The following is a 27,482-nucleotide window of genomic DNA, read 5'->3' as shown; positions in this document are numbered from 1 at the left end:
GGTGCTTACATTTTCATGACACACTCAGGGGAAATAAATCACCGTTTCTTTGGCTGCCCTAGGCAACCAAACCTGGGGAATCGTTCCCCCACTTGGCCCATGCTTGGCAAAAGCTGGGCATGAAGCTCTAGGCCAAGGGACTGTGCAAACTTCACTTGAACCAGGCAGTGGCTGCTGAGGCCACACAAGAGCAAAACCTTACATGCTTTCCAACTCCTCCAGTGGGGTTTTGACAATCATCCTCAGAGCTTTTAGTCGCATGGTGTCTCCATGTGCCTCATCTTTTGCTTGACTCTGTTGAAAAAAAAAACAACAGTGCCTGCCCTTACATTTCTCTAAAAGGCCAGTGCAGGGGAGGAATCTACATGTTTCATCGAAAGGTCTCCCTCCTGCAAAGAAGAGTTTGAGCCTTCATTCAACTTTGTAGAGGTTATGAAAAGGCTACCGAGACATTGGCATGGGTGCCGGATTCCAGATTCCAACAAGGGAATGAGTATAGGCTTCAGGTGGAAGGTTATTAGAAGAAGTACATTTCAGCCCTTGCCTCCTGCCAAGCTCAGAGATAGGGGCCTGGCAACTTCATGATGCAATTTGTGCAAGAGTTGCTTGCTGGACTGAATTCTGGTCTCCTCTTAAGATTGCCTTTTCTCATTGTGGACAGGACTATAGAAAGGCGATGGAAAAACTAAACAAATCCAGAGTGGCCTGCTATGATCGCAGACAAATCCCACAGCCTGTAACCTTGGAGACAAAACTCTGGTATGCAGTGTTTAAATCAGGTGTTAAGGCCACATCTAGAAACTGCTCCAAGTAGGATGAAATGCAATATCTTTGCTCCACCTTAGGTCTACCTGTTACACTACCAAGGCATCTTAGGTCTTTCCTTCATATGACTCATTACTCTTGTAATTATTTAATTCATTCAGGTATTTATTGAGCACATACTCTGGTACTCTGATAATCTCAGAGGATTCAACAGTGTCTAAGGAAGTGCTCTTATGAGGCTTTATTCTATTGAGGATGAGAGGTAGGAGAGAGAGACAAAATGGTAATAAAAAATAAGCAAACTAATATTAGAGAATAATAAATGCTATGAAGATGCATTAGAGAGTGAATGGCCAGGAGTGGAGGGACAATGTGGTTGGGAAATCAAGAATGGCCTCGCTAAGCAGGTAATATTTGATCAGAGACCCAACTGATAAGAAGAGAGCAACCATGCAAAGGCTCAGGGAGTGGTTCTCCCAGACCAGCAGCATTAGCATGGCCTGGGAACTCATCATAAATGCAGATTATCAGGCCCCACTCCAGGCCTACTGAATCAGAAATTGTGGGGGGTGGCAGCTTAGCTGTGCAATTTGTGCAAGAGTTGCTTGCTGGACTGAATTCTGGTCTGCTCTCGAGATTGCCTTTTTTCAATGTGGACAGGACCATGGAAAGGCGATGGAAAAACTAATCAGCAGACTGGGTTTGAACAAGCATTCTGGTGGTCCTCATGCATACTACAGTCTGGGAACCACTAAGCCATAGGAAGACCATTCCAGGCAAAGGATTCTAAAGACAACGCGAATCTGTTTTGCTCACCACTGCAGTTCTCAGCCACTAGACCAGGGCATAGCACATAGTAGGAATTGAATAAATATTTTTTTTGACTGCTCACCAAGCTTAAGTCCCATCCCCCTAGAATCCAGATAAAAATCACAAGAAGATAAAAATCACAAAAGGCTATCTGCATAAAACTTTAGCAAAAGCACGCAAAAAGGAAGAGGAGGCAGTCATTTACAATTCCAGGTGGCCAGTGGAAAGCTTTCTGTCATGCCAGAAACTGCCAGCCACTAAGAGCAACTCTTCCCAATCTAATAAACCTTGGCACCACAAGGTTGGCAATTAGATTTCCTGTAAAAGGCTAAATGTGGTAACCTTCTGCTTCCTGATTTTGAAACTCAGTAAGAAAGGCATTAGTGTGTGGCAGCTGGGATAATCATTTAATTGATCTTTTCCCCCCATAGAAGCCTCCCTTCCCTGCTCCAAGGCACTGACTTGTAAATCAATGTCACCTTCATTGTGAGCATGAAAAGACAGGAAAAAACACCCCCCTTCCCAAACCAAATGGGAGTCAATTTCCTAATGAGGCCTGGGTGACACTCTGAATGGGTGCTGCCATTTCTCCCCCTCTGACCTCCTCCTTGGCCACCCACACAGCTCCATCCAGTCCAGTAGGAGAGCCCATGACATGCAAAGCAGAAGACAAGAGGCTTCCTACCAGCAGGAACTCCACAAGAGAAAGGGTGTGGATTCTGAAGTCAGCCGGACCTGATTCAAATCCCTGAACTGGATAATATTTAGAAAGCAACTAGACAGCCGTTTAGCATGTAGGAAGAGTTCGATAAATCACACACATTTTTCTCTTCCTCCTCAGTGTTGCTGTGTGTCATTCCACCCATTCATTCAACAAATATTTAATAAATACCTACAATGCACCCTTTCTGAGGACAGAATGATGAGCAAAACTGACACAGAGCCTATTGTCTTGAGGGAGTTGACAGATATTAATCAAATAAGGATGTCAAATAAAGATATTATAAAAAGATGCCAAAGGGAAACGGTGACAAAAGGTACAAAGGAGAAATATATGGCATCGTGACAGCCTATATTGGGAGAGTTCAATCTGTGTAGAGCTTATTAAAATACAGATGCCAAAATCCCAGGTGGGCATCTACCTCAACCTCAGGCCATAAGGCCCAGGCCCAGGTGTGTTTATTAACAAGCTTCACAGGATGTTCTCACTGTTGGAGTGAAAGCTTACAGACGAACAAAGATGGAAGGCTAGGATGAGCCATGTGGAAATGGATTAGAATTGAAGACTCTATAGAAACTAAAAACTGCTTTCAGTTTATAAACTATACTATAGTTTATCAGTATAAATTACATACTGATCTATATAGCATGTCAGTGTAAAGGAATCTAGATGGGATATTTGTAGATACGTGTACATATCCTTGTTCTTTCAGCTGAAAAGTCCTAAAAATAACAACAGCCCAGTAGCAACAAGCAGATCTAGCCCCTGATCTCGGTTTCTAATAGCATTCTCCAATCAAAAGAACCAGGGATCCTTGGAGAAATGATTCTTGGACTGGGGCAGGAAGTATTTAAAATAAGCCTGGAGCACAGTATAGTGCCAAAATGTAGGCATATATCCCCACTCCAAAACACAATGATGGAGTATGTCAAAGTGACACAGGAGCCAACTGAAAGAGCTCCCAATGGCCAAAGCTGACCAAGCTCAAAATAATTTGAGCAACAAAATAAAGTAGTATTGGATTATAACTCAAAGTGTGAAATAATTGATACTGCCACAAAGAAATGATTGACTAAATAAATAGAATAGAAAAATCTTCCATGTAAATAGAATTTCAAATAAAGTATGTAGATGTTCTGCTCTCAAGGTTAAGTGTGGGCTGCACAAAGAGTAAAACATGGAAAAAAGGGAAAGAGTAACTTTACAGTGAAGATACCAGCCAAACACTATCTCAGCCAGGTGATCGAGGTTAACATAAACATTAGCAAGTCATGTTGATAGCATGACCCTGATAGGATGGGATGAAAAATGTCACTTTACCTCTGTGTTCTTCCTCTCCAAAACCTACAACTTCAGTCTAATTAGGGGAAAAGCATCAGACAAATCCCAATTGGGGGGCAATAGCGATGATGTCCATTCTACAAAATATCTAACTATAACTTTTCAAAACCATTAGAAGCATCAAAAACAAGGCAAGTCTGAGAAGCTGTCAAGCCCAGAGAAGTCTAAGGATGCATGAGAGCTAAATGAAATGTAGTATCCTGGATGGGATCCTGAAACAGATAAAGGTCATTAGGTAAAAACTAAGGAAATCAGAATAGAGTATGGACTTTAGTTGATAATATTTCAATGTGGGTTCATGGGTTCACTAACTAACTAATATGTGAATATTAGTTGTTAATAATGGGTGGGGTATATGGCAACTTTCTGTACTATCAAATTTTCTGTAAAATTAAATCTAGTCTTAAAGTTTATTTTTTAAAAAAGAACAATTACAAAGCTCCATAGTTGACTATGGTGTGCAACCAGGTTTGAAAACCCAATTCTTAATCCTCCATGGATAACATGTGGATTTAGCCATTTCAAGGGCAGAATGCTAGCCTGATGTTTGATTTGAGATCAGAAAATTTCAGAAACTCTCATGTGTGTGTAAACACACAAACAACATACATGGGTATGTGAATATAAAGTTTATACCCTAGTTATTATGCACAAGAAATTCTTCCTGCATGCATGAATTTCCTAGAATACTCATTAGTAACTGTTCAGGATAAAAGGACTTAACAAAAAAGAAGCCATTCAAAACTCCAGGTTTTGCTTTGATCCATTCAAAAGGGCCATGAAAGAACTATTTGTGCCCAAACAATAAGTATTGGGAATCTCCAGTTAACAACCCTGAGCTCTAACTCAAAAGCTCCCATTTGTTCTTAGATAAAGATTCTGCATTTGGTTCTTCCTCACCATTAAAAGAAGGACTCAAAAATGCCAGAGGTTCCCTCAAGTTTACTTGATGTAAGACATTGTAATTAATAATCAATAAACTAGAAAACATCAGATCCTAAGAACACCAGTAGCATAAAAATGTCTCCAAAATGAATTAAATACTCAATAACCCATGAAGTGAAGATTTATTTCTAAGGGGAAAAAAATATCCCCCATATGATTGGAAACATAAGCCAGGTTTTACCAGCAATAGGTGGCAGCATTTCTATTCTCTGGGCCACATTCTACATAATTGTACCAACTATTAATAGACAATAAAAAGACAATTGTTTTTTAAGGTCCTACCATAACTCTTGTTTTCCACTAGCGGATAAACTTGCTATAAATCTCTTTTGCCAGAGATAACAAACTCACATCTCTTCTTTTTTTTAATAAATAAAAGAAAAAATAATAAAGTGACAAATTAATTCCTCCAAACTTAATAAAACTAATTTAATCATTTTGTGCAGACCATCTGCTTCATGGATGCAAATCTAACTGCATTTTCTACTGCCTGATAACTTGCTTAATTCAGTTAGCTCTTGTGACCCCGCTTTAGTGCTCAGTTCTCAATGGGACCTTTCCTTGGTGGCTTCTGACAGCTCCTAGTCAGGAGCTGACTGAGCTAGAGGAGTGTTCCCCCATGGAGTGGTGATGCAACCCCTCTCCAGCTGGTGCCCCTCAGTGAATGAAGTTTTAAAGAGGGCAGCTAAGATGGCTGGAGTTTTAGTGGAACTGAGGCTGGATAATGGGTACCACTGAGCACTTCCTACGTGCCACACACTAATCCCTTTATATGTGTTTGCCACATTTAATCCTCACAATCTTAGACTTAGTTTCTGTGACTAGTCCTGTTTTTAAGAGAGGTTAAAACACTTGCTTAAGGACTCATAGCCAGGTCTCAATACCAAGCTCATCTCACCTGACAGCCACCTGCCACTATGAAGGTAATTCAGCATGACAGAGTGGCCACTCCTAAGTTGGCTTAAGCTGAGGCACCAATACCACAGTTAGTGGTTACCAAAGTAAGCAAGCACAGGACAAATATGCAAAATGCAGAATTTCAAGGAATATCAAAGAGTCAGTTTCACGACTTTTCCTGCTGTATCAGACGGAGGATAGAAAAACAGGTGAACGTGTAGAGAGAGAATTTTTTGAGAGGAGGTTATCATTGGAGAACACTGCTATGAGCACATCCTTTGCTCACCCAATCAAACCTAGTGGGTGGGTGAGAACTTCAGTGGGGTCACTGGGGAGCCTGCAGTGGATATCCCTGCAGTTAGGGATGCTGTGGCCTGGGGCCTGACTCCTGCCCTGAGAATCTAGAGGGAGAGAGAAGAGCATGGCTGATGGTTCAGTGGTAGCACCAAGGGATGGTTCCAGGCTGGGATTGGCCTGCAGCCCCTACCATTGGGGCAAGGAATTCAAATGTCTCTTTGGAGAGAGTGTGCACATAGGTGCATTTTGGGTTCTAAAAAGGGACCCTAAATGTGCCCCAAAAAAGAAAGGCCCAGCTTTTAGCAGAACAGGAAACCAGCTCAAGAAGGCAGCATCTAAATAAGCATCTTTGTCTTCTGTGTAGCTCCCTGGGGGTGGAGCAGGAAGGTGAGGGTGGAGGAGGCCGGCTGTTTTCACTCTCCTGCTTCAGGGTTCTGACCAGAATTCCAGTTTGGAGCTTTGGTTTGTATTGTGGAAGGGATATTCTAATTTGTCATGTGAAACTATCTTTGCAAATTATCATGACCATGGGACTTTCTATGAATGAACAGAAAGGCCATGGGTTGCTAACGCATTTACCCCCATGGCAGGAAAACTCCATGGGCTTTGTCCGCAATGCACACATCACATTTGCCCCATATGCTGGTTACATGACTAGTCTCAATTCTAGCTGTGCATCAGAGTCCCTGGGGGAGCTTTTAAGAAACACAGATGCCTGGGCCTCATATTTGAAGTGTGCGAGTCAGTAGGTTTGGATGCCCATTTTTCTTTTCTCTTCAAGGGTCTCAAGAGGATTCTGATGCCCAGGCAGGGTTAGCTATCATATCACACTCTACATAGAGATATATAGATAATTATCTCCGAAAGAGGAAACAGGGGCATTTCACTGACACCCAAGTTTCTTCTTAATATTTAGAAAATCTATTATATGGTGAGTGGGACAGCGAGGCTTAAGTGTTCCCCAAAAAGGAGGGTCTCTAGCATTGCTTTTTCTAATTCACCAAAGCATCAGCATACAAAGCCTCTATGAGATTACCAAAAGAAATTCTCCATCCCCTCTTTAGAAATGAATCTCCACTTTAAAAATAAAACAACTGAAATTCAGAGACACGATCTGGCCAAGGTCTAGTAGTTAACAAGAAGCAAAGCTGACATTCGACCAAGGTTTTCTGCTTTCAAAGACCAGGTTATCAATCATCATACCTTCTTCTTTCTAAGAATCAACACTGATATGAGAGATCAAGAGGTTCCATCTCCCTGGCCCCAGGCCTGATCATGTTCCAAATTTTAAGTTGAAGAAATGCAGGTACTTGAGATGAAAGGAATCTGATGACAACAGAAGTGACTGATGCAGGATAATTTCCTACACAGAACTGCAATGTCAAGGCCACTAAGAAATAGTTATCACTTACAATGTAATATCCCTTTGATGGAGAAACAGAAGTCAGGAAAGGAATATTTTCCAATGAAATGTTCACTGGAGAATTCAACCATCTATAAAATACATTAGGTTACAAAGCCAGAAGGAATCTTGCCTGACATTTTAGGGCCTTGTTTATTTTCATATAAGAGTGTGGGAAAGAAACTCTATAAAGATGGAACACTGGCTACCACACTAAAGCAAATTCAGCATGAATGAGCTTTAAAAATTGCATGTTCAATCAACTACTTAACTCCAAGTGACTGAGCTATCAGGGGACAAAATAAATAAATAAAAACCTCTGTAGTGAAATTCCAGGTTCAGAAATCAGACACGCATGGTTTCATGGAAATTATCCAGGCTTTGATTCTAGGCAGAAGTCGGTTTGAATTCTGGCTCTGTCACTTATGAACTGACCTGGTGACTCTGGGATAGCAGTTTAACCTTTTGACCCTCAGTGTTCTCTTCTGTGAAATGGAGATGTGAATGCTCTGGTTTGGAAGGATGTTGCGGGGATGAGAAGTACGTTTGGTAAAGTCCCAGCAGCCACAACACAAGCGTTCCTCAAGATTATCTTTTGAAGAACCTAGATAAACATGGTTAGATATTTCAAATAAATGGAAAGAGACAGCCTGATAAGGAAAGGCAGCTCACAGCTCATGAAATTTTAATGTCAGTGACAGTTCAGGTTTGGCCCTAGTCAATAGGAACCATAAATAGCTGTCACCTAATGGCCATGTCCTCTAGAAAATGGGTTATTCGTCTGAGTCCATCTCCCAGAGGACAGCTGCAAATACCATCAATACTGGCACTAAGCAACAGCCTTATTTATAGCCAAGGGACAGATTCCAAAGATAGAAGAAGCCATGGACGCCAAACCCCATCTCAAAATTCTCATTCCTAGAGGACTGAGAGGTGAGGCTGGAGAGTAGGTCTTAGAGGAATGCCTGTGACAGTGGAGAAACTGTTAATAAAAGTGACAAAAACTAAAAATAAGAAGAGGTCTGAAAAGAAAGAAGCCATGAGAGAAGAAAATGTAAGTGGTGCTACATATGCCTGGCTTTGCTGAATCAGCCATCACCCATCATTAAGACTGCCTCATCTCTCAGCTGACACTTAATCTTTAAAAATTGGAAGACCTGTCAGAATCTGTCAGCATGCATCCAGATTCAAATGAGGGCCAGAAAGTCTTCCTTTGGCCACCCCTGCCAAGAAACCACTCCCAAGCACCTACAGAACCAAGTCCTACTTCCTTAACTTGACTTTCAAGAACTGCCACTTAAGCAGGTGCCCTGATTTCCCACTCCTCCCTTTCACTTCAGCCCAATTCAACTACTGGTGATTCCTCATAAAGACCCACCTCTTTCCAGCCTCTGGGCCTTTACTCCTGCAGTGGGAATGCACAGTCTTCATAAACTGGGATCCTACGGGTTTCTCAAAAGCACTGGGTTAGAATGCCACTCTTCACCCCTAAGTTTTCCTTGGCTTTTTCATCCAGTTTCTTACATGTCTTATCCCCTATTTCACATGTTAAATTCTCTAACAGCAGGATCTATGATCATTATCTCCATATCCCCTTGTAAGTTTCATGTCAACTCAAGTGCCAATAAATGTTTCTCAGATGGATGGATGGATAAATAGATGGATGGAAGGACAGACAGAAGATTGGACAGATTTGATGGATTACAAAGAAACCACCAAGGGAACACATTATCCACTATGTCATTGTCATTCAACACAGCCAGGAGATGGAATGTCCTGGTTATCACAATATGCTGATTAACAGAATGCTCCTCCCACAAGACCATCCACAGATTCAACCACTGATAACTGACCTTCTCAAGATTAAAATAAGATCCACCCTGCATTTCAAATGGACTAAAAAAGACTGTCTCTTGTTGATGATTCATTCAGCACTTAGATACCTTGCAAGACTTGGGGTTGGGAACTGTAATTGCCACTGCACTGAGGTATGTGAGAGGGATAGCTTACAAAGAGTACTGATTAAAATAATCCTAAATAACTAGACATACGTTTGGTGACGTTGTAATTGAAAATGAATAATTTTGTCCATATTCCCTTCTTCAATGGAGACTTATAAAACGAGTATGAACATTATCTATTTTTAACCAGATGACCCTACAAATCTGCAGAGACCTGAAGGACACACACACATACACACACACCCGCTCTCTTTAGTGCATGAGGTCTGGCTCTTCTCACTGACCTAATGAGTAGACCTGGATTCAGAAAGTAAGTAGTAAAAGTCATTAAGCAAATTGGCCACAGATCGCCTTATACCGTATCACTTTTGTCTCACCTTTAATCCTAGCCACACCCCTTTCAAGCTCTACCCTACCCTTGCCAATTGTTCCTAGACAAGGGCCATGTTTGTTTGACCACTTTCCAATTCGATAAGCCACTGATGGGGCGAGGCAGAGGAAACACATGTCAAACAAGTCAGATTGCTATTACTTTTAACTTGCCTTTTTCAAGCTCTCAGGTAGAAGAACTGGTTCTGCTGCATGCAGAATTTTTCCATTGCAAAAGCAGGGAGAAGAATGAGGGGCTTCCCTGGACTATACATTATCCTCTACCATTGGGGGAATCCCCCAAGTGCTCATTTAACAGTTTCCTCTCACAAGCATCTTCCCTGCCCCAGGGCATTCTGCTCTATCTCAATTAATTATATGCAGCACCTCAATGAAGCCTCACAATATCCTTTGAGGCAGGGATGACTAATTCCATTTTGCAGATGAAGACACTGACACTCTACAGAGGTAAGTAACTTGCCTAAGCCACAGACAGGATTTGAACACATATCTGAAGCTCTGCTCCCACCATTTCAGTGGGAAAGTGGAAGGATGTAGCATTTCATGCTGCCAAATGCTTTCTTGGCCCCCAAGGTAACCTCTGCAGTGTGAGGCGTTCTCTGCTAAAGGGCATTAAAGGGTGAGCAGATACTCACCAGAGGGAGTATCTCCCTGCCTGCATTTTCAAGACAAAGCTGATGCGCTCTGTGTGATCAGAGACTCCACCTGAGTTCAACAGATGCACTGGTGATTCTGTTGTTTAGTTTTGATATACAGCACCAGCACAACCTGCCCACCTGGGAATATTTTGGTGCCAAGAAGGAACAGAAGGGAATACATCGCAGAAATATTAACCTTGGCAGCCTCCTCCCACAGCAAACCACTGGTTGAACTTTAATGAAATTTTGCACAAGAGCAGAAACATCTGTATTGCTGGTAAAAATAAACCCCTGCCTGGAACACACAACCGTCTCTGTGCAAGCACATGACAAACCTGGAAAGGAATGGAAAGGAGGCCTTCTCTGTGATCAAAATGGCTGTTTATAACAGAGAGGAAGCAGCTGCTCCCCTCTGTCTGTTTTTCCTAGTTAGGGTTAATGGCTTCTTAGGAAAGAAAATACATTCTAAATTTGTGCATCTGAGGCTTTCCTAGAAGGCTGATTTGTGTGGGAGAGCAGAGGTCCTGCAAATTGCCTGTCCCCATCGACTCTCTCATCCCCACAAAACCATTCTCCAGGATGAAAAAACATTGGTGTAATTTTTTTTTTTTTTTTTTTTTTTTGAGAGACAGGGTCTCACTCTGTCACCCAGGCTGGAGTATGGTGGCATGAGCATAGCTCACTGCAGCCTCAAACTCCTGGCCTTAAGTGATTCTCCTGTCTTGGTGATGTACTATTCTTAACCAATACTGGCACTATAAGGCCTAATTGCTTTAAGTATCTAGAAATAATAACTCATCCAAAACCAAAATTAAGAGCATGGACATTAACTTATTTAAAAGATGCAAGAACAAGAGGCCAGTTCACAGATCACAGGTGGCTGGGGAGGCCTCAGCAATCACATAAAGTTGCTATACAGTGTGGCGTATTCCTCTGGGTAGTCTTTCTTTAGAAAAAAGAGCACAGGCCCTCCTGGAACCCAGAATCAGAGAATTCTGGGAATGGAAGAGGCCAGCCAAGCTCTCTAGCCCAATCCCACTCCTCCTTGATGCATGAATCCCTTGCACAAGCTCCATGCCAAGTTTCCCTAAACTGCCAGGGGTAAAGACCTTCTGACCTCCTATGAGAGCCATTTGGCACTAATCTCAGAAAACTCTTCCTCCCACTGAATTGAATTTTGGTCCCAGTTTGGTGAAGAACCCCAGTGATTAATCCTTCTAGCCCTTCGGAGATAAAAGGTGGCATAGTGTCTCTTTCATGAGTCATAATATCATAAAAGAGTTTCAAATTCCTATAAATACTCTTCATAGAACAAAGCTTTAGTTCTCTCACCACCCTGGCTATTCTCCTCCGGACAAGGGTGATGATGGATAAGGTCGGCAATGATAATTATTAAAATAAAAGCAATGATTTTAGGTCTTATTAAGCACACACTATGTGGCATACACCATACTACATGCTTTATATGCACTTATCACTGAATCCTCACAACAACCCTGGGAGTTCAAGACTATTGTCCTCTTAATTTCACATTTTGAAAAAATAGGAGCTCACAGGTGACATAACTTGCCCAAGGTTACAGAGCTAGTAAGTGATAGTGCCGGGATTTGAACTCAGATTCAGCCAGAGACTGCCCTTCTTTGTCACTGTGCCTCCAGAAGATGGGGGCAGATTCCAGCTCAGCCACATCCTCCGAAAGTAGTCCCCAGTGGTGTTAGCCTGGCTCATGATCCTCAGGGCTAGGAGGTCCATGTGCCTGACCCTATACTTCCACTTTCAGGTGGAGGCCGAAACTGCCTTGCTCTAATGAAAAGAAAAAGATCCAGGCAGACGTAAGCCTCAGAGAGGGAAGAGGAAAAGGAAAGTGGGAGGCAGTGAGGACACACTTTGTATCATTTAGCAATCTGAAGCAATGCTGGGCTTGGAGAGGACACAGCAAAGGGAGAGGTGCCCAAGGAGGACAGCAAAGGGCTGGCAAAGGACTCTGCCTTTGGGGAGACCCAGTCAGTCAGTGCAAAGAGGAGAGGGGCAATCTGCTGCCCACAGGCAGGGGGCAGGCCGCACCACCACAGACTGACTACCGTTTTCCATTCCCTAAATTGGGATGGGGTCCTGCTGTTGCCAAACTGGTTGGACTAAGTCACAGACAGTAAAAATGACCTGTCTGGCTGCCACATCCCTGATCAAAGCTGACTCATTTCAAAGGTGAACTGTCAGCAAGTTGGGAGATTGTAATCAGACAAGGAAAAATAAACTATAAGGTTACTTCAGGGGTTAAAATACAAACCTCCCTAAAAAAATAAAGTTATCTTTTGTGCTTGCTTCTGAAATGTTCAGTCCTAACAATCTCATGAGGAAACTTATCAGGAACTAATTAAAGAATACATCTGGGTCCTGAGGTAAGACCTACTGTTCATTTGGCCTCATGCCTTGTCTAGGATGGGGAAATTTTCTGAAGCTTAAATAAATGACCCAAGGCTACAGACCAGACTGGGATCCCAGGTTTTTGGAGAGCCCAATGTTGCTTCCACACACCTTCACATTTTAATCATGGTGTAATGAAAGCACAAAAGTTCCCAAAAGACACACACACATACACATATGTATCTATACACACATGCATACAAACACACACACACACACACACACACACACACATACACCCATTCTCCTTTTTTTCTCTCTTTTTGGAAAAGCAAATAATCGCCAAGCTATCAAGTTGGAGCACACTAAGCTTGCATTTCGAGATAATTTGGTTTAAGATTCATTCAGAACCTGGATTTTCAGAGTAACATGATTTGGTCAAGAGAGGGATTTTTTTGAGCAGGTCCTAGGGTGTCTACTTAGAAATGGGAACAAGAATTATTTTACATTTGATATGTTGAAGAGAATGAAGTTTTTCTTGCTTCTCAAACCATGAGAGACTTGAAAACTTCTATGAAGCCCATACATGTTCCCAGGAGGGGGCAGCCTTGCCTGGCCTCCTGGAAGCCAACTGGAATCCTCTATGTGAGACTGTGGGCTGCTCCCCAAGTGCTAGAATATCCAGAGAACCCCACAAAGCCCAGGCTTGTCAGAAGTGGGCCCAGCCCCACTCTCCCTATACAGAACTGCCAGCGAGGACAGCAAACTCTAGTGTGCAGGGAGGAACGTCAGTCTAGCTAGTGGGGAGGACAGAGGTGTAGTGGGGGCGATGGACAGAAGAGGTTGGGAGAAGCACTGTGAAACCATCACTAATGTCATACCTGCATTAATCAAACAAAGTGTGTCAACTTAATAGAAGATGAGGGGCTCCCTTGAGCTCCAGGAAACTGCCAAGATGCATTTTCCTATTCAAGTTTGCAGCCCTGGGCTGAAACCCAGGGACAGTTAAAATAATTTCTCCATCAAATTACTCTTGTGAAAAGGAGCATATTCCAGCCTCCTAAATGATGAAAGTCACTTAAGTCCATATAAAGTAGAGTCTCTCAGGGCTCTGCTGTCCCCACCAACATATGTGGAATATAGCAAGGGGGAGGCAAAGAAAGGAAAGAACAGGGCAGGTGTGTGTGGGGGGGGTGGGTTCCGAAAAGCACCCGCATACTTGACCTCATTATCTCTACTGCACTTGGGACTCTATTCCCTTAACAGTTTGCACATGCTCTGCAGGAAAAACAAGTAAATGCTGGACTGTCCTGGCAGGGGCAGGTGACAGACTTTCTGAAGCTCAAGGGCTGCCCAGGAGCTTCTGAACCAGCAGTTCTTCACCCCGCCACCCACCCCCTGCCCCTGACCGCACCACTATAACAGGCGTCCTGGCCAGTTGCAGTCCAGCACCTAATTTGGGAGATACCAGGTTCATTGTACAGGGCAACTGATTCCAAATCTCACGCTATCTGCCCACACTAAGATCCACTGGGTAGTTCTGTCTACTCACTTAGGGTTGTTGATTCTTAGCAGGTTTTGGTGACAGGGACACAACACTCAGCAATTGTAGAACTAACTCAGTGAAGATCTGTAATCTGGAACGCCCTCCTCACTCTTCCTTACCTTTCTAAGTCCTATGAAAATGTTCTATGCTGGCAGTTCCCCACCTGTGGGCCCAGAATCCCTGGAGTTCTTGAAGATGAAGCAGTAGGGTCTCTTGGAATTCATGTGGGCATAAGAACGCTTTCAATCAATCAGCGGGAAAAGGCATGTCTGCTAGTGTCGGCCCTCAATAGTTGCTGAAGTTGCTTCATGCCACTCTTCTGTTAGGACTTTCAATATCATCCTGTTATCCTCAAGATAAAGTCCCAGCCCCTGAGACCTTGGCATGGTCTTGCAGGACCCAGCCTCTGCTCACCTCTTCTCCTTAACCACCTCATGCATTTCCTCTGAGCGGAGTGGAGGGGATGTGTGCTAAAGGGGTTACAAGAATACTGACTGGGGTAGTGCTGATATTTCAGATCTGTAAATTTAGGGATTTTGTTTCCAAGAGTCCATAGATTCATAGGTCAAAGTCAGGCATTGCCAGGAAAACTAAAAGCTTTGAAGTCAGCTAAACCTAGATTTTAAAATCTCCACCATCCACTTGGTAACACCAGGCAAGTTATGTAATACATCAGAACCTCGGTTTTTCTCTATCTGTAAAATGGGTACACATGAAGGCAGCTATGAGATAACCCATGTAAAGCATCTGACACAGTATTTGACACAGTATCAGTTGCAGATCCCCAAAACCCCAACTCAGGCTTCCAAAGTCGAGTTAAACTAAAGCAGTACTTTATCCACAGTCAGAAACAAGCATGAGGGCTCCCCGTGGCCAGCCTCCCTTCCAACAACAAGTGTCATTTCTCGTCATCTTCATTCATGCACAAACCATCCCCTCCCCACATCTTTTTAAAGCCATTTTCCCACAGAAGAGGAGATTGGCAGTGATGATTTCAAACTAGATTTATGAAAACTCATAACTAGAAGATTAAAATTCCAAATGTCATCTAGATAAGATGGGCCAGATGCTTGGAGAACTGCAAAAGCTTCAAGCTCTCTGCACTGGCAGAGAAGTTGGAGCGGTCAAGCAGTCACGTCTGAGCACTTCTCTTGGTGAGAAGGGAGTGCACTTCTGTCTATTACAGGAAAGAAGAGACACATTTTAACAGGACTGAGTAGGTACACTGCATCTCCTAGATGAACCATCAACTGGTGTTTGGTGTGGACTTCAATTCACTGGGAGACAACTGTGATCTGGGTTGGCTCACTGGTCTTCTCCTGGGTGGGTCTGGAATGTGTGTCTGTCTATGCTGAGGCCTTTACTAGAGACCAGAGGGAGGGAATCACACCATGGCCACTAGGAAAGAAAAGCCCTAGAGGCTAAATCATCAGACAAACATCAACTGACTTAAGCTGATCAGAACCATCTCCTACAGATCCCAACAAGCTGAAAAGGAAAGGTGAAAAGTATTTCCAGAGCTCATACCATACACATGCCCATCATGGTGAAAGCTTTACACCGGTGACTTCATTGAGTCCTCAGGACAACCTGAGGAGGGCCACTGTTATCCCTCCTGTACAGAAGGGAAAACTGGTGCCCAGGGAAGCTAAGAAAGATCTCCAGGTTCTATAAGCTCCCCACACAGAGTGGCAGAGTAGGGATTCAAAGCAGGTATTTCTGAATTCAAAAATCCATCCATTGTGCTAGAACTGGCTCGTTCCAACCAGAGCTGCCACATCTCATTGTCTGTGTCCACAGAAGCTGGCTTGCTCCCACTCACTGTCATGACCAGAGTATCTCGGGTCAGAAGGTCAATCAAATCTTCCACATCATGGTCAAGGCATTAAAAAATAGTACAGAAAAGAAAAAGAGAGAATGAATGGCATTTACAAGTTGACCCTTGGAAATAGTCTAAGATCAGAACTCTCCACAAGTGAGAGAAAAATGCTTTTAAGAACCTAGTCTTAGCCTTCTGAACTGTGCAATATGGGGATGGGAGGAGGTGGAGAACATAACTGCAGCTGAAATGGATGGCAAATGCCAACAGACAATAAAACCACTGGTGGCCAAACTGAGAGCCTAAAACCACCTGAGATTCAGGAATTGTTAGGGAAAGAGTTCATGCGCTTTGAAAAGCCAATAAAGACCAGGAGGGGTGGAGGGGAAGTGGGGGGACTCATCTACTGCTCTTGTCTCCTAGCTGCTCTCTCATTCTGGCCTTTTCTCATGCCGACCAGGCCCACATTCTCCTGCTCGATCCTCTACATGCCTCCATCACATCACTCTCTCTCTGGCTCTCAAACCTGTGTGGGGGGCCAGTGACCCCTCATACCATTTGAGATAAAGTTCAGCATCCTTAGCCTGGCACTCAGGACTCATCATATCCTGGCCTCAGCCTCACCTGGGTTCAGCAATATGGAAATGGGAGGGGATGGAGAAGAAGGAAAGTGGGGGCCGAAATGCATGCCAAGTGCCAAGAGACAATAGAGCCATGGGGAGACTACCTAATCAGAGAAAGTGTGCAAATCTCAGCTACATGGTAACAAGCAGCAAGTACCAGCAAGGCCACAGGAAGAAGAGAACAAAATTGGCTTAATCCAACAATCTTGCAGAATTCTGCTCAGGGTGTGTAGGGGCACGTGGTAGTAAGGTTTGGATGAGAAAAAGTCAGAGATGGAGTAGTACAATGCTACCAACCTATCTCCACCAGCCTTCCCTCCACAGAGAGGTGGTGTGGCTTAGCGACTGGGCACACCAGTTTCAGGGTCAGCCTGACCTGTGTTTAGCATTATGGCTCAGCTTCCTAACAGCTGTGTGACCTTGTCAGGGAGGAAGATTACTTAGGTTCTCTGAGGCTAAAATGGGAAGAAATAACATTCAGATGAAGAACTAAATTACTGCATGTAAAATGTTTTCAGTACAATATATGGCACCCAGAAAGGGTTCACAATAAAGAAAGTTGAGGATTTTCAAGCCCTCATGACAGCAGACAGGTTTGTTTAATTTGGGTTCTGTCAATAAGGTGCACCTGCATGAGGATTGAGGCAGAGGCCCTCTTTCTTGCTGTAGTAATACATATTAGGAGGGTCTGGTTGAACTCTTGGTTTCAAGGCCAAACTACTATAGCTGAGCACCCCTAGATCTAACTTCTGTTCTTTGTAACTTCTCATTTCTTTTCTTCCAGAAATTCTATAAGTATCCAATTCCCTGTATGAAATCTCTTCTTGTTTGAGGTACCAAGAATGGTTCCTAGTTCCTGGACTATCCCCCCCATTGATGAATTCCCTAATTTACTATTTAGCTCCTCAAGCTCAGTAACTACATAACACATTATATACATGCAGTTTAGTGCTCAGCCCTACTCTTACGAGCTGCTCACTACCTGAGTCCATGAGGAATCCAGATTCATTTTCATTCAGGAGCCAGCTAAACCTAAGTGGGTTTCTCAAAGCCACTACAGTCTGTGGAACTGACAAATGAAAGTATATATTGACTAACCATGCCTATGGCCAAGGAGGGCTCAAAGTATCTACAAAACCTTTTGCTGTGCAAAGAAATAACCACAATTTGTCCCATGGCAAACTGGAAGGACAAAGGCAGATCTGTCACTGAGACAAACCTTCATCACACTTTCCAATCAACATGAGGAGGCAAATTTATCACGAAGTGTTAGACTAAAACTTTCTGACCATTATGTGAGCTTTAGTAGTTCCTTTGCTTTCCCATTCCCCTGTCTTCCTTTCTCTCTGATCAATAAGAGTTAGCCTTACTTTATAAATCTCTGTTTCACAAACTACAGTAGATGAACTACTTATGGTATAATTTATAAGATTTCAGACTGTACACTGGTGAACATCTTAATAGCTATATATTTATTTTTATGATTACCTTCTATTTTGCCCAATATTGCTTTCGCATTTACCATTAGAATATTTTGTTTCCTCTTTATTTAAATTTATACAGGTTAGGTAGTCAATTTGAAGGAAACAAGTAAATAAGGGACATAAGTGGTAGGCAAATATGGCAAAAATTCTAAATATGCCATGAGAATGATAAGCTTGGGTGACATTGACTTAAATCAAATCTTACAAATAAATGTTCTGGGGAATTCCAAATATCTAATCTATTTGGCTTATCAGGACAGCAGTATGAGATGGCTCTGAGAATGTTCACAACTCATTTTAAATAACTTCTGTCCCATTTCTCTTCTCAGGCCCTTGGGAATAGTTTGGTCTTACAGGAAAACTGTTAGAGTCACGAATGTCAATAGCCTTGCACAGACTGTGGCACTGGACAGGTTATTCAACCTTGTTTGCCTGCACTCCTGTACCTGGGAAAGGAAGCCACTGAGTATGCCTACTCCATAGGGTACCGAGTAGGGCAGAAAGATGCCGCTAGGCCTTTTAAGTTAAATCATTAATTTCGATGATTGTCTTTATTGCAATTGTTTTCTTTAAATGCAGTTTTCGAGATATATATATTCCTGGAGTTGAGGGAGAGGAAAGGTTTGCAATAAATTATTCAAATAAATGAATATTAACTGGGAAAAGCTACAGAGCCATGGCCGCAGAGGTAAGTTTACCTCAAGAATACAAATTCACAATTATGTGAGGGAAAGGAGGTTGGCATTTTCTCTCTAGACATCCCATAAAAATGCTACTGGCACTTAGGTCCCTCCCCCTAAACCCATCACAAGAGGGCGTAACAGGAAAGATTAGGAACAAAGCCAAGGAAGTAACTCCCTGCTAACAGGACAGGATGAAGCCACATTCTCTGTGGACCTACCATGGTCATTTTTAGCTCAGATGTCACAAAATATATCCTAGAATGTTTGAGAAGGGAAAAGGTCTTCTGGGGAAAATAGTTGTTATATTCATTGTAAATACCATATTGACTTAAAACAGTTTTTGAAGGGTGGGATCACACCTGTTTTGTAAGATATGAGTTGGGTTCTTCAGCAGCTATAAAGATGTAAGAGACTGGAAATCTACCCATAAGAGTAGGATCTCAGAGAGGAAGTGAGAAAGATGATACATTATAACCAATGTGACAACGATATATGGCGTGTGGGACCCTAACAACTGTTGAGGGGGAGGAGGAACCGTCGCTGGCTTAGATGGAGTGAGAAGAAAGCCTCCTTACAACGCCGAGCACAGGCGTTCCTTTTCAGAGGACCCTGCTCAAGTCATTTGTCATTCATTCATTTGACAAATATTTATTAGGCCCTACCTTTGAACCAGATATTCTGTGAGGTACCAGGAATTCAGTAGAAAATAATGCAGACATGTCCCTATGTCATGGGGCTCATCTACAAGTTGAGGGAGGCAGATGATAAACAAGTAAACATACCCCTAAACGAGGCGATTTCGGTGTGTGATGCACTCTGAAGGAAGTGTGTGGTAGACATGAGGTAGGGACTGAAGTGGACACTGTGGTTGGGGGTCCCGGCGGCCTCTCTGAGGATAAAATGAGAAGGAAGCATCATGTGAAGAGCCAGGCAAGAATATTCTGGAAAAGCAGAATAGCCAAGGCAAAGGCCCTGAGGTGGGCGCCTGTGGCTGAGAAAACAAGAAACTTGAGATGATATCAGGAGGAAGGCAGCGGCCAGATGATACGGGGCACTCCAGGCCAGGACAGGGGAATCGGATTTTATTCTGTTTCCTTGAGTAGCCAGGGAAAGGTTAAAACAGGGCACAACACAATCTGATTTAAGTTTTCCATAGGCCGCTCTGGCCACCTATGGGGAGAATGAACAGAGAGGCAGGGTTGGGAGCAGAAGCAGGAAGCCCAGGCTACTGGAACAGTCCAGGTGCAAGAGGCCCAGGCTAGGTGACGGCAGCAGAGACAGAAGGAAGTGAAGAAAAGCAGTTGACAAAGAGTGCTAGTGCTGGGCATGCTTTGGCACTGAATCAATGCTTCCCCAGTGAATACATTATAACTTGGCTGGAATTTTAGCTGATTTGATTGGCTTTTCTAAATTCAATCATCATAAAAGTTAAGACAATTATACACATATCCAATGGCTCTAAATCAGAGATGGAAAACAAAAGACATCTTCAAACTTGACAATAATCAGCTGTTGTGATATATGCACTGAGACAAATCCAGGGCAGCACCTCCATCCATCCTTTCTTTCTTTCTTTCTTTTTTTTTTTTTTTTGAGACAGAGTGTCACTCTATCACCAGGCTGGAGTGCAATGACATGATCTCGGCTCACTGCAACCTCTGTACCTGGGTTCCAGCAATTCTCCTGCCTCAGCCTCCTGAGTAGCTGGGATTACAGGTGCCCACCACCACGCCCAGCTAATTTTTGTATTTTTAGTAGAGACAGGGTTTCGCCATGTTGGCCAGGCTGGTCTCGAACTCCTGACCTCAGGTGATCCACCCACCTCGGCCTCCCAAAGTGCTGGGATTATAGGCATGAGCCACTGCATCCAGCCTCTTTTTTTTTTTTTTTTTTTTTAATGGCTCACTCAAAACTGAGCTGTTAGGCGCTCCCTGTCTTCCACTGCCTTCCCTCCACCCCCCATCCCTCACAACCCAAGTCTCAAAGTTAAGCACCTAAAACCTCCCCCAGAACAAACTGTAACTTCCAAGGAAGAATGTGCTCTGGCATGATGCTTCAGTAAACCCAGAAGGCATGCTGAGATAAGAGTATTAAGGGTACCTATTAATGAAGCCGGAAGTTTCAAATAAAGCAGAAGAGATGTCCCAAAGGGAGACATAAACCAGAGCCTGCATCCAGGCAGAGTCTGAGTGAGTTCTGTAATTGCTGGCAGGTTTGCAGAGAAGGCCTTTTCCTCCCAGCTTCCTCAAACAGCAGCAGTGTCACAGCAGCAAGGAGGAATAGAGGTTTTCTCTTTCCCTCTGGAAGCGTGAGGTGCATACAGTTAGGACACGGATCTTCAATGGGCTCAGAAAAACCATTCTCATTTACCAAGAGTGCTCTCCCCTGCAGCAGACCAGGGTGTCAGCCTTGGTACGAGGAGCCAATGGGCTGGCCAAACCCTTCGGAGGGCAGGAGGAGGGGGCAATGCCCCCCACTACTTAGAACAAAATCCCCCTGGCAGTGAGAGCTTTGACTTCCAGAAGAAATTATGGGAGAAGGGAGAGGCAAAGGGACCCATGACAGGAAGGAATGTCACTGGCACAGAGCTCCTAAAGCCTGGGACCTGGACCTAAGTATATGTGTGTTGGAGAGACATGCAGAAAAGAGGATCTCCTGTCAGTCTCTAAATTTAATTACCTCCTACCACCACTTTGGTATATAAATTGCCATGCATGTATATAAAGGTATATAAACTGTCACACATGTGCAGAACAATCACCCTCCTCTCCCCCACCATGCCCAGGACAGTCCTCTCATGGGGGCCCAGCGTTGGTGCTGCACAGAGATGGTGGAAGAAACTGAACATTGCAAAGCATCTCCTGGGGCCAGGCACTCTGTTAGCACCTATGCTCACACATGTCTACCATATAGCCCCTCTGAAAATCATCTTAGGTGGAGAGGAATGACCATCTCCACACTAGAGGGGAGTAAATGAGGCCCAGAGCCATGTAAGCAGTGCTTGGCAAAGCTGAAATTTGAATAAGTCCTATGCTTTCCCCACACCTTGCTGCCTTCCTCTCCTGCCAGGCTTTCTTCTGGGGAGACTGAGTGCCCGCTCTCTGGATGGTTATGGCCTGAGATTCCAACCCAAACACTCGGCTTGCCCCAAGTGCTTACCAAGCTTGAGAAAGGCAACCAGTCACAGATGTTCTCACATGGAACTAACTCTTTTTAGGGAGGGAAGAACTCTGCAGCACCCCAACTCTGCTACCAAGTGTATTTACCAACAGCAATGGGATGAGGTCTCTCTCATGTGCAGATTAAGATGCTCCTTTGAACAGCTCTCAGGCACAGCTTCTACCTGTCATGCCAGCGTGTGCTCCCCAGGGGCTCCACACCTGGGCCAGGAAAGGAAAGGAACTTGGCGGACTTGACGTGTTCAGAGGCCCCAGCAGATTGGTGGGTGCAGTACAAGGGGCGGGCTGGATAGGGAAGGGGAGGAGCTCAAAGATGCGGTTCCAACGCCTTGCCCTCTTGCCATTTGGCAGCTGGTGAGGTGGTAATGGTTAACCTGGGAAGGTGCTCCATCCTCCTCTGCTGTCCTTGATGTGAGTGATGTCCACTTGGGCAGGACTTGTCTGCAACCTGGGCCTGGCACAGTTCCTGGCCGAGAATGGTTAAGGGTATAGTTTTCAAGCCAGATTGTTCTGGGTTTGAAATTGTGGCTCTCCCTCTTACTAACTAACTCTGGGTAAATTATCACCTTCTGAGACTTAGTTTCCTTATCTATCATATTAGGATAATAATAGCACTTACATCACAGGGACTGTTGTGCAGATAAATTACATAATGTGTGTAAAGGCACAGAACAGTGATTGCCACCTAGTAAGTGCCCAATAAATGCTAACAAATAAAAAAAAAAAACAAGCAATATTCCTTTTAAGTGAAAAGTAATTGAAGCTGCAGTTCTTCCCTGGAAGTGGCAGCAGATCCAGCCCTAATATTCCTCCCTTTTGCAAACAGAAAGGAACAACTGTTAGCGACTTGGTGTTGCATGATGTGTTGGTTGCCTCACACCTTGGGGGGCAGTAAAAGATGTGACCATTTACTCAGAGCCTACTATACAGGCAGGTAGGTGCCTCATACACATAATCTCTAATCTATTCAACAATTCTGGTGAACCAGAGTTACTCTTACAGAGGAGGAATCATAGTCTCAGACATATCAAATAACTTGTCCTGGGTCACACAGCTAATAAGCAGCAGTTTCACAACAATGAAAGCAACATTTACACAGCCCTTATGCTGTGTAAGGAATTGCTCTGAGCCCTTTCTGTGCATACTGTACTACCCTATCTCTAAGAATAAAAACTCGTGGGTGCTGAGGACACTCTTCTAATAAGAGACAACTGTGTTGGAACAAAAAATGCCCTGGGCTGGAAGTCAGAGACTTTGGGCTGTGACCTTAAACAAATCACTTTCCCTCTCTGGATGTCAGTTGGCCCAAGTATAAAAGGATTGGTTTGGACTAGAACTCTGTCTTGAAAACTTGCAGTTCTAACAGTATATGGTTCTCTGAATTGGGCTTTCCTCCTTCCAGAGGAAGACCATGAAATCCATGAAAATGTGGGCTGAGGTTACTGACCAGGCCCTTCCTCAAACGGCCAAAGCACGTCTAATGGAAGAGACAGCATGCAGCCGGGTGCATGAGAGCCGCCCACAAGATAGCATCTGAGGCTGGGAAATCCTGGGCAATTTACCAGATCCTTGGTTTTTCCCCCTTGGCAAAGAGAGGGAAATAACTTGCCTTAGCGGGTTGCTTTGAGGTCATAAAAATGGTCATAAAGCATTTTCCCAGATTCAAAGTCCGGGTTTCAAAATGCTCTTGAACTCAGCCATGAGAAGGGTAATCAGAGAAGAAGTCGGGACTTTGCAGGATTCCCAGAAAGCAGTCTGAGAATGTAAAAAATCTTCATTACTTCTCCATGCTTCTTACAGCTGAGTCTGGTCCAGAAAGGGGGAGGAAGCCCCAGCACTAATTCAAAGCAACTACAAAGATACTCAAAACAGTGCCATGCTATTTAGCACAATTATATGCTATCCTGTTCTCCAAAGTCACCTCTTCCACTGGACAATAAATTCTCACAGGATATGAAATTTGTCTGTCTCTAATCAAGACCTGATGACTGATTTCATTTTCACGATAAGACCTGAATATACCGTCTCTGTACACCAACCAGTCTAATTCTCTTTTCTTTTTCCTAAGTGCTTTGATTCAAGTCAACAAATGTTTACTGAATATGTACTATGGGCCATGCAGTATGCCATGTATGCATTCCGGTTACTTCTATAAGCTAACAATAACAATAACGGCCGAAAATAGCATCAGTCTCTTAGACTGGGTGTGGAAGAGGAGAATCAAACCTTCCCTCCCTGAAAGTTTGAGAAGGTCAAAGGATGGATTTTGGGATTTCGACTACTTGCTTAAAATCTGTTTATTTTCATTATTTAGCATTCACAAACTATTACATAAGTATGAACCATTCATCTATTCAACAGTGATTTCTTGGGCATCTACTCTTTAGTAGGCAGTGTACTAACAGTACTGAGAAGCTAAAGAAGAAAACTAGCTTCTTACTGATTTTATTGGAAGAATAATTCCAGAGGTCTGCAATTACCAATTTTAAACTAGAGAAATGGTGTCTCTCTTCCTCAAGAAAGATGAAGAGATTCATTTGTTGATTTAGTCAAATAAATGAATATTTACTGAGCACCTATCTTATGCCTCGCAGTGGGGCTGCATTAAAAGCATTGCAGCAGGATTCTTGCCCTCACGAGAGCCAGCAACATTTCAAGAAGACAGCCTGTTACTAACTGGCATAGATGTTATGAAGGGATAAAATGAGGGACTCAGATTTTGCAGGGGGTACCTACATGAGACAGAGGGATCAGGGAAGGTCTCTGTGAAGGAGCTCCACTTAGGTAGAGTTCCTGAGAGATAAGAGCCAGTCAAGTAAAAAGAAGAGAGAAGAGCATTCCAGAGCAAGGGAATGCCATGGGCAAACTCCCCCAGGTGAGAATGAGCTTGGTGAGTTCGAGGAACCAGAGGAAGAATGGTGCAGCTGAGGCCTGGTGAGCAACCAAAGGAGGTACAGGAGAGAGAGGGAAGGGAGCAGACTGACATGTGCTTAAAGCAGCAGACTGGTACAGTGACATTTCTTTTTTGACACCTCTCTGGTGCTGTATGGAGAACAGACTGGAAGCAGGCAATAGTGAAACTATGGAGACCAGTTAGGAGATTATGGCAGTTCTCTAAGTGAAGGGTGAAGGTGTCCTCGTCTATGAAATGAGAAGTTGTTGGACTTTAGATCTATTGGGGAGGCTCAAACGGAAGTATTTGCTATTAGAATGAACGAATGCAGAAAAGGAGGACTCAAGGATGATGCCTCAAGCTCTGGCTTGTGCAGCTGGTTAAGTGGTGGGACCATTTACTACAGTGGTTCTCAACTGGGGCAACTTTCCCCCCTCGGGGACATCTGGAAACTTACAGAGACATTTTTGATTGTCATGACTGGGTGTTGCTACCAAACATTTTACAATGGGTAGAAGCCAGGCATGCTGCTAAACATCCTGCAATGCACACAAGAGCCCCCTATAACAAATGGTCATCTGGCCCCAACTATCAAAAGTGCTGAGGCTGAGAAACCCCGACTTACAGAAGTGGGAAGACTGAGGTGGGGGAAAGTTTGAGGGGTTACTTAACTCTACATCTGGGACATATTACATTTGAAATATTCATGCTAAATTGGACTTGGAACCACACTGCTTAGAATGGAGAAAGTAACATGTGGGATGGGCATCCAGGTTCTTTTGGAGAGGAGAGAGTACATGTGTTCTCTCTGAGCCAGGAAAAGCTAGCTACTCATAAGCCCCTCCTGCTAGCTAAATTATGAAAGAAATTTCATAAAATCAAGAAAGTATGGCTCTTTATACTTGCCATTCACCTTATTTATGACCCTCCCTTTCTCCCACTCTAAATTTTGCCTATTCTTTCAGCCCAGCTCCAAGTCCTAGATTTGGGAGGCTTCCTGAAGGACAACCATCCTTCCTGGGTCTGAATTCAGAGGAGGTGACTTTTCCAGCCCCTCTCTAAGTTTACTATCATGCTATCGCATACACACCTCTTAAAGATATCTGATATCCCTGTGAGAAAAGGACTCCACCAATCTTCCAGATAGAGAAATGGAAGTTCAGACAAATTAAACAACTTGCCCAGGGTCACAATGATTTGTACCAAGTTCTTTTTGTTTCTGAAATCAATGCGTTACACAAATTGCCTCTCTCTGATCTCCAACAGTGCTTAATCTACAGCCTTTAGATGATTTCTACATCCTGCTTTAGAATGCAGCACTCTACCGGGTGCAGTGGTTCACGTCTGTAATCCCAACACTTTAGGAGGCTGAGGCAGAAGGATCCCTTTTCCCCAGGAATTCAAGACCAGCTCTGGCAACATGCTGAGACCCCATCTCCAAAAAAAAAAAAAAAAAAAAAAAAAAAAAGATACAATAAAAATTAGCCAGGCATGTTGGTGTGTACCTATAGTCTCAGCTACTCAGGAGACTGAGGCATGAGGATCCCCTGAGCGCAGGAGTTTGAGGTTGCAGTGAGCTATGATGGTACCACTGCACCCCAGCCTGGGTGTCAGAACAAGACACTATCTCAAAAAAATAAACTAAAAATGCAGCAATCTGGCACCCAGAGTGGTTATCATACAGTTCTTCTTCTTCTTCTTTTGTTTTTAACTTTTTAAAAAATATGGGGTCTTGTTATGCTGTCCAGGCAGGAGTTCAGTGGCTATTCACAGGCACAAATACAGCACACTACAGCCTTCAACTCCTGGCCTCAAAACATCCTCCCAACTCAGCACCCACCCCCGTCCACCTCCCCAGTAGCTGAGGCTACAGGTGCACGCTACCACGCCCAGCTTAACACACAGTTCTTGCTGGGTAATTTGTAGAAGTGTCTTCCCTCTAGTCCAGCCTCCCTAGCCAATTATGTTGTAAACTGGACAGCAGGGAGCTATGTAGGGAAGAAAGGGAACTCCTCCCCTTTTCCCTCTCCCCCAGGTTCCCACTTGGATTCCCCAAAGAAAGCTCCATCAGTATTTCTGGCTTCCTTCTCCACACCCAAGTCACTCTCCCACAGGAGAAGCTGTATCTAATCTGACCTGGCAAAAATCAGTCCTCTTATGGGACCCCAACTTACTGGTGGGGTGACTGTGTTTAAAGGCACAAATGAAGCTGTATGCAATCTCAATGACCTTACAGTAAACAACCCCACATTTTATGTGATTCAACTTTGCATTATACTGAAACACTGAAATGGCAACTGTACCATTGTTCCATTAATTGAACACTTAGTGTGTGCCAGGAGCTGTGTTGTTTCTGGGGATACAAAAATGATGGAGACTAAAGTGCTGACTTCCCAGTGCTGATGCTATAGCAGGTGTCTGCAGAGGGTCAAGATGAGCTGAGAGTAAGGTGGTGGCATGAAATAGCAGACTGTAACCACAACTTCCACTGTGAAGACATAATAGGCTTAGCAGCTGAAACATCCTGGAACTGCACTGTAGATGGCCTTGGAACACCAATTGCCTCTTTGAAGAAGTCTATTTCAATTGTACATTAATCTTCACATTTTTAGAATCTAAAACACTTCTGGGAATTAAGTCAAGAAGATAATGCAATAAACTCCAAATTCCTGTCTTTGCCCTTTTTTTCTTTTTTGACCAACTTGGCTATCTAAGAAGGTCTAT

At 43.6% G+C, this 27,482-nt stretch overlaps 1 protein-coding gene across 12 annotated transcripts in view; it reads right to left on the bottom strand.

Annotated features, from left to right (window-relative positions):
• The window catches only part of NAV2 (neuron navigator 2), a 773,425-nt gene that overhangs the window by 305,016 nt on the left and 440,927 nt on the right, over positions 1-27,482 (bottom strand). Inside the window, exon 1 of one of the 12 annotated variants that reach the window (XM_054662162.2) lies at positions 203-13,911. The exons of the other annotated variants lie outside the window; for them this stretch is intronic. The gene's annotated coding sequence lies outside the window, so the exon portion shown is untranslated. Of the gene's footprint in view, positions 1-202; positions 13,912-27,482 lie in introns of those variants that run through there. 12 annotated transcript variants of the gene reach the window in all.

Source organism: Pan troglodytes, chromosome 9, assembly GCF_028858775.2.
Source record: "Pan troglodytes isolate AG18354 chromosome 9, NHGRI_mPanTro3-v2.0_pri, whole genome shotgun sequence".
Lineage (NCBI taxonomy): Eukaryota > Metazoa > Chordata > Mammalia > Primates > Hominidae > Pan > Pan troglodytes.
This window is presented reverse-complemented; position numbering and strand designations above follow the sequence as displayed.